This window comes from Hyalella azteca, unplaced genomic scaffold (assembly GCF_000764305.2).
Source record: "Hyalella azteca isolate HAZT.00-mixed unplaced genomic scaffold, Hazt_2.0.2 contig16954, whole genome shotgun sequence".
In the NCBI taxonomy this organism is placed as follows: Eukaryota; Metazoa; Arthropoda; class Malacostraca; order Amphipoda; family Hyalellidae; genus Hyalella; species Hyalella azteca.
Window position 1 is genome coordinate 40,786 of NW_025946758.1, and position 13,102 is coordinate 53,887.

Genomic DNA, 13,102 nt, shown 5'->3' on the forward strand with positions numbered 1-13,102 from the left:
GGATACACACAGATCGTTCAAAGCTTTGTACAAAAATTGAAATTTGCTTAATTAAAAGCCTAATAGCTGTTAATTAAAACGTAATTAAGTAGTGTTCAATATTATAGGCAAGGGTGCAGAGGGTGCAAGCAGCATTGCCAAATACCAATATATGGATTTTTAGCCCAAAGCTTTGCCAGCCATTATCAAGATCTGTTGCAAAATCTGTTACTTTTTAATAAAAAAATGCTGCTAACAACTTTGATAGTATATGCCTTACTGAGCTTACTCTCCATGCACTGCATTATCACAACTGATTTCTGGACAAGCCACACTGCATCCTCATGGACCTCATCCATCGGCATTGGGGATTCCTTCCGATGTACCAGAAACCTTACTGTGTGCGCTTGAGGTCTTCCAGATTTGTAATAATTTCAAAGTAATTTCAAAATGCAATAATTTTAATCCAAATGTGTTGGCAAGATCTTCTGAAGGAATAAATTTTGCTGCTGATGCAGCGCCAATAATCTTTTGATATACACCCCCTTTCTGCACCCTGGTATCTAGGTCTTTAACGTATGGTAAACAGTTTCTTTTTAGATTTGTGTATGCCAGTCTGCCAGATCAATAGAACAGCTGTACTCAAAAACTACTGCTAAAATTCTTTTGAAATTGTGACCTTCAGGGAATCTCTAGTCTTTGCCACCTTCCCAACCCCTGAACTGCTGCTTACCTCTGCTCTGAAATTTAATTGGTCTGATTATTCTGATCCCATTTAGGCTGTTTATTTAACTTACTATCTCCTTTCAATATTCTATAACTTGTCAATTTGTTACTTGATATTTCAGAGTATTATTTAGCCAAAATATATTTTAATTGCTATTATTGAATGTTTTGCCTTAATTTTGACTTCTGCCTTTATAATGAAAATTTTTTCCTCTGCAATATAACATTCTCACCCAAATTACCATAAAAACATTTATACAATAGTAGGTATAAGCTTTAAATTTACAACTTTTAAAATTCCTTGTTGGTCAGTATTGTTAACAAGAACATTATTTATTTTACTATTATTTTATAAAGACTACATTTATTATGTGCATAATAAAATATTTCTTTGATACAGTGTTGACTTTTTATATGCAAGTCCATGATGAATGTTATGTCCTACATAATACTTTTATTTCTGACGCTATCCTTATATATATATATGAGTTGCTATACTAAAATTAATCAAAATTAAGTGTCATTTGTGTATAAGATAATTAAAATTGTTTTTGTCACAACTGCTTTGCTAATTCAAGATCCAATCATCATCTTTGTCCATAACATTCTGTTTTTTTTTTATATCATATGATACGATGGCATTTCATTATGGCACTGAAAAACATTCACCCCATGCATTAATTAAATTTTTTAATCATGAATTTTTATTACAGATCCTGCCAGCTTTTTTTCCCATGCCATTGAGATTTTCATTTGGTTGTTATCATTGATCAATTGCAGAACCTTCATTAATTTTAATTTTCATTTGCAGAACCTTCTGGTTGTAGTTCCTGCATCTTGGAAAAGGTGAGTTTTTTAAAAAGCATATATGTGTACTGCTGCCTAAAAACTAGCATGCTTTTTTTTATTTGAACATTACCACCTGGGCACAATGTCAAGAAAAACCTGAAGTTTGGAAGTATGAAGTACTTTTTCCAACTGTAATGTATAATCATTTTAGTAAATTTGAAAGAAATGTTGAGTCAGGTTCATCATGACTGCATTCATTTATAGATCCAATATCTATGTGATTTATTAATTAAATTTAACCATCGAAGATGTATCTGAATCATAGGGTGTTATGTCTTATGTGTCATTCATATAACTGCAATATGTGTATGAGTGCATTTAGAGGTTCATTTAAAGGCTATGACATTCAAATTTTGATATTATCCCTATTCTCTTGTGAATGTCAAAGTTGATTAATCTCTTCCTATATTTTTATTGCAACCAAAAATAACTGCAAGTTTTCTTTAAATTCATATGTGGTTGATGATATTTTTGGTTTAATTTTGTTGCTATATTTTCCCCATCTTTTCATGTCCAATGTTTCTCAGTCTCTGTAATAGGTAGAGCAGCTATCAGTAGTGATTTTCATCTCATTTTCTCAATTAAACAGGCCAAAATAAGCATGATTTTCCTGTATCAAATTTTGAAAACATTAATATGAACTGCTAAATTAAAATACTCATGTTATTTTGTTTTACTTATTATAAATGAGTCAATAGAACTTTAATGATTATTGTGTAAAATGTAGAGTGCTTCATTATTATGGCATGAGTTGCATGCTTGATGTTAGTTTAGGACTCAAAATTTTCTGTCACTCTTCCATTACCCCTCAAAATACATGAATTACCCCCTGGGGTGATTTATCTCCTGTTCAAGAATGACTGCTCTATTGCCTCCAAGGAGTTGCAAGCTATATTTCTGTTATAGATACATATGAGCTACCATTTAATAATTAGTACAAAAATTGACAGTGGATTAACTTCTTTATAACATTGAAAATTTCCAAATTGCACCACAGACTTGAACTAAAAAATTGTTATGCTTCACTGTTCTAATTCTTCCATTGATTAAAATGAATATCCTCTGTCCTACTTTTCATGCACGCTATCCTTTTTTCACTTTGATACAATTTATTGTATTCTATGCTAAACTTGCCAATTTAATTTACGGTACCTAACCTTTTTCAAATTCATATATTTCTTTGTTTGGTCCAAATTTCTTGAAAATTTGAGTAAAGTATTATAGTAAATGATTACCGTGTGTCTGTGTACGAGTTATTCATGTGCTCACCCTCATAATGACATGAATGATGACATGTCATCATTCATCAATGATGGTCGAAACCATCATTCTACACTCTTCGATCTCCTGGTCACGATTCCTTAGCAATGCCGGAATTAAGCTTATTTGATGCACTGCCTAGTGAGAAATAACTGTTTGAGTTTTCTGTAAATATATATCTCTTCAACGACAGATACCTAACCATTTATATACTGCACCTATTGTACTCGATTAAAATTACTCATGGCGTGGCTCGTATGTCACGAAATAAAATCTACGCGTGCGATACGCTCATGGAATTAAGTTTAGTATTAAAGTAGGAGTTAATAATAGCGGTTTCAGCGTTATTAGGCCGTAGGCCTGTCGCCGATTCTTAACACCGCAGAATATTCACAGCATTTTGCGGTCTCGAACTCGCAACTCACTGCTACAATTCTGCTATGCTTTACCGCCCGGCCTCCTTGCCGATTCTGACCAGAAACTGACGCACAGAGCTGGGATCGAACCCGCGCCTCTCTGCGCCAATCTTGGTACTCTGAACTTTAACCACTGGGCCACCCTGCCCATGCGTTCTAGGCACAAGTTTAGGTATTGACATGGCAGCAGGTCGCAGCTTGGAAATGTACAATGCTTCGCGATGTCGGTTCACCTGCAAAATACATAGGATCGGCGCTTTTGTTTAATAAATCTTCTAGAAGGACAGTTTCATAATGCTGAGGCTTATTTCGCACTTCATGCTTAGCGTGAAATTTAAAGACCTTCGCCCAATTTTATTTGAAGATTTTGCTAACTACAATGGTAAATTTAAACTGATTTAAGCGGGGAAAGTTTCAAGTGGAATTAGGTGCGTGCTGACCACCGGCCACGACATTTAAATCGGTCATTCACGCTGCATAAAAGCGCTCTTACTAGCGTCAAAAAAATTTAAAGTTCACGTCACCCTAGGAATACGTTTTCACAACAATCCTAATAGGCTAAAATATTCCGTTATGCATGTCAACATCCTGAAAAAACGGAAACAATGTACTAAAACATTCGGCACGGTCACCTTTAATTGTCTTCCCACCCTCCCCTCTCTCAACCCTCCATTCCTCAAGACCCCACTCTTATCCTCCTCCTCCTCTCCCTCTCCCTCATCCCCCACACGTTTTCCAAACATCTCTTCACACTCTCAAACATAGCCGCAGTTGCTCCCTCAGACAGACCCACAATCATTGTCATTCACTCTTCGCTTGTGCTCTCATGCAACACTTAGTTAATCTCACATCCCTCATTCAGAATCACCTCCATCATAGACTGACGCTCTCTTTCATACGCCCCATATTCCATCAAAAAGTGCTCCAAAGTTTCATTATCATCCCCATCACGCATAAAGCATTTATCTTCCCTCCTCTCATTCCACCTGTATGTACGTCCATTCACACTTAGCTTAGCTCACACTTTGCGCCCCTGCTCATTCATTCATATTTTTGCATCGCTTTCACCTGATACAGTCTTTGAGTGTCCTTTCCCTCCATTCCTTGCTTCCACATCTTCAGCCCATAGTCTTTCACTCATTTTTTTTTGCACTCTTTTTCATCCCTCTATCCCAATCGCACCCTGTAATGTCACCACCCATTCGTACTTTGGCCCAGCGGGTTCTTCGTCCAGCGCAACCATGCTTAATGCATATCATACTTACGTATCATTGCGCGACATCTGCGTACCCATTTGCTCACCTATTTGTTCCACATATACATACATCTTTCGGGCCCAGCGTTCATCGTTCATTCGCTCCAGTCTCACATTATACCGCAAAACTGATCTCATTCGTCTCGCCTTAAAAGTACTCCATCCAATGACCTGAACATTTTTTATGAAAAATTTAAGTAATGGACGTGAGAACATGAGAAGCAACGAGAACGTACTTTGTGTCAGATATTTCGATTTACGCCAATCGGTGTTTTTCAGGACCAGTGGTGTTAAATGACTATGGTCCTGAATAGAATAGAAGTGCCGGCACTGTAGAAATAGGCCCATGGCCTGTTGCCGATTCCTGCACTTTTCGTGACTTGATTCGCAAGGGATCCAGCCTTTTAAACTCTATCTCTCCAGAAATGACGATTGTTTGCGATAGACGCTGCACTTACTGGCAGGCACGTAATGTTCTAGGCATTTCAAGACAGTACATATGCTCATGCATAGCTTTGCCTAGTCTGTTCTTGAAGTCGTTCATATTTGGAGCGTCAACGATGCTATATAAGGGAGGCTGTTCCACATGTCGGTGACTCGAAGCGAGAATAAATGTGGTCCTCTAATGATGCCGGTCCTCTTTCGGTGGTCTTTAGTGAAGGGTATATAGGTTTTATTCCATTCAAAGAAGCTGTATGCATAACTCGAAAATCTTAGCAATATAATCTGCATGGCCACTTGGTAACGGGCCTAACGCCACCTCATAATAATAATAATAATAATAGTGGTTTCAGCGTTTATTAAGCCGTAGGCCTGTCGCCGATTCTTGACATCGCAGAACATTCGCAGCATTTTGCGGTCTCGAACTCGCAACTCACTGCTACAATTCTGATTTGCTAACCGCCCGGCCTCCTTGCCGATGGACTTAGGGCATGCAGTAAAATTCGAATAAAAAACTTGGTCAATTAGCTAATTATTAGTTAATTAATTGTTATAGAAAGCAACTTATTGTTAATATCAGCGGCGAATATATAGTAACAGAATTTTGCCGCTTGTGATGAGGCATGTTGTAACGGCTTGGTACGACACTATTTGTATTGCCGCATACAGATGATATAAATTCTTCATACTTCTAAATTTTTTCGAATTACAAAAAAATAAAAAAGTATGTAATAAGTTCTTTTTGTGGCTATCAATATCCTGGTTTAAAAATTGAGTTCGTAACATGAGCAAAATTTTGTAGGCAAACTTTTTCTGTTTTGTCAACGTCAATAGCATTCAACACTGAACCATTCCCAGCCACCTCAACCCGCGCGTTCATTAACCGTTTTACTTAACTCCTCCCTTGCACTTGAAGCTGTGTGGTGCGTGATGGTTCTTTTAGCTTGAATTAAAAGTGTCATGTTTTATTCCCTATCACAATTTCAGAAAATAATTTCCTCTTATAATTGTTCCTGTTTTTAATAATTTTACGAGCTGAATAAAAATCAGCTGATAGTTATTAGGTATTCGTTTCTCTGCGTCGCATGGCTTGTGGATCCGATTCCATCACGATGGATAATAAGTACGTACTGCCCTAAAATCTAAATTATATATAAGCTTGAAAGGCAAAGGCTTCTGTCAATATTGCTGAATAGGTACTTCATAAAATTGCATAGCTTGCTGGTGCAGCATTTTTGCCCCCTGAGGAAACTTTTGAAACTACCGAAAGTACCAATCCAGATTACAGTAGAAATTTGAATTTGGGAGGTGTGATGTGTGCACTTGAATAACTTCAATAAGGCTGGTACTAATAACTTAATATGTATGCAACATATTAGCCACATAATGCATGTGTCATCAATAATATTCATTTAGCCTACTGTCTGTCAGTTTGTCACTAGGACTTGCTGAACTGGACAATTCCTTTAAATGTCAGCTGATAGCTATCTTTGAATCAGGCGAATAGCTATTTAAATAAAATAATATAGAGAACACAAATTTTTGGTTAAGAAATCCTGTGAATTGTTTCTTGAAGAGTTGAAGCAATCCTAGGCTATAGCTTGCTGAAATTTTTGTTCAAATTTTAGTTGCCATCTTGGCATTTGCCGGATATTCTGGAAATTGGAATGGAAGTTCAACTAGCTATTTGATAATGACAGAACAAGATTGGAATAATTCTAATTTTAGCATTCAAAATATCTTATTAGTAGGGTAAATGCGGTATCTTCCAACACATTAAGGACGTAGCCAAAAAAATTAATGACTATAAAAAAATCACTGTATGCGCAATTCAAGTTCTGTTTGCTTTACGTCACTCTCAAAACACCGCACTACGCGCCAGCAACAATGAAACATCACATGATCACAAACTGTTGCCATATTTATTTAAGAGCCTTTAGAATTCAAACCTACTAAATCCATATATTTTGACACTGTGTGTGACTCTATTTGGCATTTTGTGAGACTAATTCCAGCCCCGCTTCAAACTCTACTAATTCGTAATTCTGACCCTCTTGTGTTCAAATTCCGATCGCTGTGTGAGCTTTATTGGAATATGACACAGCTTGGAATTAGAACACTATTGAATATTGAACACTACTTAATTAGGCTTTTAATGAAGAGCTATTAAGCTTTTAATTAAGAAAATTTTAATTTTTGCACACAGCTATATGATATATTATTTCCACTCTGGAAATAATATCATTGTTTGACACATTTTTTGATGTTCTCACTGGGTGATGTGCTCCGTCTCTCTTTGGATTTTAACATTTTCCCGCCCGATGGCCCAGACCTAGTGTTTTGGCAATAGTATGGCGCGCATTAGTATGACGTCACTATTTCAACCATCAACAAATGTGTGGAACTAAGAGTAAGACAAATCTTAATATAAAGGAAAAAGATGAGAAGTATCGGAATTAACCACAATGTCGGAATATACTGCGTTTACCCTAAATCAAATTTTTTAGACTTGGTTCATTTCTAATTGCCTAATCTAGGAATTCAAAATTGCATTGAATTAGAAAATAAAATCAGGGCAAAGCCATCCATGAATAACATTGGAAATTTCCTACTTATGAAGGAGATATTGCACTTGCAGTGCCAGAGTGACAGATTTTTATACATTTTAAAGTTTGCAGCATAATCGTGTATTTATATTACTATTTTGAAAGAAGATAATTTATCTAGAGGTAATCTTACAGCTAAAAAAAATTGATGGAAAGCTGTATTTATCTCTCAGACTCTCAAGAGGTATATATAGGTTAAACACACCATATTCTGACACCTTAAGGATGTAGCAAGAAATAAATTGCTATAAATAGATCACCGTATGCACAACTTGAGTTATGATTGGTTTACATCACTCTCAAAACACCACACTATGTGCCAGCAATGATGAAACGTCACAGACTGTTGCCATATTTATTTAAAAGCCTTTAGAATTCAAATTACAAAATCGCTGAATTCTGACACTGTGTGTGATTAAATGCTTCATATTGTGAGACTAACTCCGACAGCGCTTCAAAATCGTAATTCGGACACCCTGTGTCGGAATACAACATCCTATGTGTCGTAATTCTGACACCCTGTGTCAGAATTAGTTTATATGTGTCTAAAACTCTCTTAAAACAATCATCTAGTGATTTATTTACCACTTAAAATAAGCAAATACAAGTATACTTGAAGGATTCCTAATATATTTAGACTTATTTAAAAGTCTCAAACCATAATATTCTTTCTACACAAACAGTTTGTCACTATTTAGTAAAACAAGGTCAATCATCAACTTTCATACGTATTTCGATGTTCTCACTAGCTGACTTGGACTTTCACTCTGCAGATCTTAACATTTACCGCTAGACCTAGTGTTTTGCGGAAATCTGGTGCGCAGTAGTAGGTGACGTCACTATTTCAACCATCTACGCATGCATGGAAGTAAGACCAAGCTTAATATAAAGGAAAAAGTTGAGGGGTGTTGGAATTACCTGCAGTGTCGGAATATGGTGCGTTTATCCTACACAAAGTTCCAAGTTGCAAACTTCTGTTAGTTCAATTACTTCTGTACATACAAACAAAACTGTCCATAACCAGGGTGCAGAGTTTGGTTAATTAATTACTATTTTTTTAATTTGTAGACTAAAAATGTTGCCAACATTACCCATAATGCATTGTTGCTGTTGCATCATTAGCAGTCTTCAAGATGTGTTGCAAACATAATTTTAATAAAAATTCCTATGAAACCAACTTTGATAAGTATATCTCTAACACCCCAGGTATTGCAGTAAACCATTGCATCACTACCAAAATTGCCAAATTGTAGATTGTGCTTTGCAGCCTCATCTGACTGAAACCAGAAATTTTGAGAGTGGAGCAGCCACTGGTGTACCTCCTTTTCCACGGTTAGCATTGCCAAAGATTTGCAAGTATAAAAAATGCAACAATTTCAATCCAAATTTGTTGGCAAAATCTTCTGAAGGTTAAATATTGCTGTTGATGCTTGTCAAAGATCTTCAGATATTCACCCATTCTTTGCACCCTGGGTCCATTACTCCAAAGTCATATCCATAAGGATAGTTGGCATGCTCTCCAAGTAGAACAGCAGGAGCAGGAGTAGTTTTGTGGTATTTTTTTACTGGTATGTCCATCACTATAGCCAGTTGTACTGGAGTAAATAAAAATCTGTTTGCTCCTTGTCATGCTAAGATTAAAGTATTTTATTTATCTATTATCATAAATTTTCTGTCATGTATACAATGTATTTGAAGATTGTTTAAGTAATGTTGAAAACCACCCGGTGTTTGTGGTACAGGTATTGCTTTTACTGGTATATCTGACAGTATAGCCAGTTGTATCATAACAAAAACATAATGTATGCCCCATTGTGGACTTGCACACAAATGAACTTACAAAAATCCTCTTGGAATAAAACTTGTTCATTACTTTGGGACTCCCCATGTCTGTATTTCTTGCCAGCCCATGAATGAGATCAAAATGCCTATAAAGGCAGGCAATTTCACCAGTTTCTAATACTTAATGCAATTTGTTCATTTTTATACAAAAAACAGCTCATTTTTGCCTTCAATATCTTGAAATTACCTGTGGAATACCCATATTTCAGGAAATGTTTGTTCAAAATTCCAGCTGATGGGGATAACAACTCCATAGGATAGGTAAAAAAATTGTTTTTCAACATGTAGTGAATAAGAAAAGAATGATCGTGCTTTCTAAACACTTCATTCTTCAATTGACCTTGCCTGGTTCCCATTCTGAAAATCAAGAAAGTCGCACATTTTTGCTCTGATTCTGAAATTTACCCTTGAAACTGTTGGTTTCTAGTTTCTACCCACTTTTACCATAATGAAGAATGACAACGCAGAGCTAGAAATAGCAGCAACTGTGGTTCACATAGTTTTTCTATATAGCAGTTACAAAAAACAAGTACATAAATTAGATATACCGTAATATGTTTATGTATTCTTAAGCCAGATTTTGGGTTCTCTTTGGAAACGAAAATACCAACTTATGAGGCAAACGGTGCATCAAATGTCATATTGAAGCCCGTCAGTGTGGGCTGTACTGATTTGTGCTGTAAATTGGAAATTATTTCTCGACTTAATCCGATTAAGTTATTAGACCGCTCTCCATGAAACTAATGTGCAGCATGTACTGTCCTGGTAGTTGGTACATATACGGTACATAGATACCAAATCATTTCTCATAATTTGACAATTTTAAAATTTGCTCATCATTGTATTTGTGGATTCATGCCACTTACGAAATTACAAATGAAATATAAACCTCATTTCTTGAAGGGAATGTTTATTTATTTTTTATATAAATTTACTTTTGCCTGTCAGTGTCAGACCGGTTGTTCTTTAAATAGTACTAAACTATCGTTATATATTTTCAAATGATTGAATAAATCTGCTGTTATTGATCCTAACTTGCAGCTAAGTCGAGATGAAGTGTTTGCATTTTTAGCGCATTTTCCCATTTATGGAAAAAATGCACTATTGTGCTCGCCATGTCCGTCTGTCTGTCCGTGACCTCAAGTTTTCGTCGACGAGAAAATGCGCTCTCTGTCACTCACTGCAGTGAGTACTGAGTTATATTTTTTGTAGATGATCCTCGTTTTACTTTTTCGGCTTGCAATAAGTTTGACTTCATTAGATTATTTGCGTGCAGTCAAATCTTACTCTGCATTTAGTTCAGTTCACCTGTGTATAACTGACCATTTTCTATAAAACCAAGTTAGTCCTCAGGGGTAACTGCTTTTTTCCGATCTAAGCTTGAAGTAGCCGAAGTTTTCTTCTGGGATGTGTGTTTTAACAAACACGTTTGACTGCGTCTGCGGGGTATACGGGCAGGAGTAGTAGCCTACTCGTGTATGAACATGTCAGCATGATTTTTTGTACCGGTAGACTGGAAAGAGTACCGTATTTTACTATTTTTTGACCTAGCGAGTGTCCCAGTTGGATGGATATTGAATACTTATATCATATACTGTATACGGTATCTATCCACTATTCCTTGAATTCCATCTTCTCGGTTCGAGTTCTGTAGAATGTGTTAATGTTTCGTAACATCGTTCAGGAATGATGGTGTTGCAGATAGCGTCATGGCCTCATGACGCAATGAGAGAAATGTTACAAGTCTTATTTCGTTATAAATCGCATCTTCAGCGCCCATTTCGACGGAGTGAATGTGTTCTATTTGTTATCAGTTAATTACCGACATTGCTAAAATATGTGAAAGTTGTTGACAGGCATAGAATAAAATTTTCTGCCATCAGCTGTACGCGAGTCCTAGGAACCGCGAACACACGTTCCATCTATGCTACTAAACTGAATATTCTTCGTAACCAGACAGTGACTAATTTGATATGAAGACGTATGCACTACATACGAGTCCATCACTGCAAGGTGGAATTCTAGAGGGGTTTTAAAAGACCAACGGAACAGCCATTGCTTAGCTAATCACAGCCTGGATAACATGACGTCATGATCCCATAACCTGTCACAACCTGGATAGCATGAGACTGTCCATGATATTAGAGAATGCTTTTCAACGTATCGTTGCGTGTTGGTAGAATGCACGTGTCTCTGCTGGCATCGTGCCACGTCAAGCATACCTGTGCCGTTCAAACGTCCCTGTGCGAACTCATGGCGTCGCTTGCTGGTAACGTGCCAACATCATCCTTTGATTAATAAATATATTTGTCTTCTACTCGCGACTAGTTTCGATCTTTAACTCGGCACTAGTAATAACAAAGAATTATGACAGAAATTGTAAACTTCTTGAATTCTTCGTGTGACGTGTTCCATTTTATTGGTATGCCTGCCTCTCTGGAAATAATCTTGGAGTCCATAAATCACGGGCGAGGAAGGTATTCTGAAGTTACCAATAATATCTATGAGAACTGAAATGATAATTTTAATACTACCAGCTTATTGCAAAGTGCTATTCTAATTGAAATTAAGACTGAAATTCATCAATATTTCAGAATATGTTAATAAACACTATTTGAGTACCACTTGAGAATTGCAAAGAATTGGAGTAAAAAATAGAAATCCTACATATAATCGCAATATGTACAACTATGCGCGTCATAAATATATAAGATTTATTTCGGCTGTCAATAGTTGATTCACGCGGGCTATATATGAATTTTTATTTTGGGTTAGCGTGCTAATATTCAATACAAAACTGCATGATGGCAAAAAATACCAAATGAAATGACTATTTTGTTTTTTGATGTTATTTATTCTAATAATGTGAAATGAGGAGCGGTTGCAATATTGCACTAGAGCGCGGTTTAACATCGTCTATTGCTTATAGTGGCAAACCAGAGATTTTAAAAATAAGTTTCATTTTTAATCATCATCTACTCAATATTTTATTAATTTCTTATGTATGAAATTGCTTGTATCCAAGATAGGTACTTACTAGTCAACTTATAGGACTCAAAAAATGAACTTGAAGAACTAGGAAGGGCAACAAAATATGTTCTCCTCTGCCACTATGCCATTGCTTATCCAGTTCCATTTTATAGCGCGCGTATTTCAGCGATCCCCCCACGAGTGTGTTCTCTCCACATGGCTGTGCAGAGTAGCAGCGAGGCAGCTGGTTGTGTTGCCTTCTCGTGCTGTGCTCTCGGCTTTAAAAGCTCGCTGGCTGCCTTCCCATGTTTACTGAACTGCTCCTCTTAATGCATCATTTAGAAACTCTGTGGCCGTCTTGCAGTTTCCTACGTCTACCTTCTATATTCGGAGTTACTCGGATAACCTGTAACCAGCACAGTTTAGTGTGCTTCACGATTGAAGGCCACTATATGGCAAGTCAATTTTGCGTTTTTACATGGCATTAAGCAAAACAATACGCAGCAGCTATATATGCGTTTATCCACCTACGAACTATTAAGAAATTAAAGGCTAACCTAATATATGACCGGTTGACCTATTGAAATATCAGGCGCGATTATAGCTCTAGCGTGTATAGTATGCCAGAAAGGTTGAAGCAAGTTGTTCTTCCAATACTGCATCTTCCGACACCTAAATTGTGAGCTATAAATGCTCACGCTGTAAGTGCGCGAGTTTGCCCTCGCGATTTCTCACAATTTGATGCATTACGCGGACCA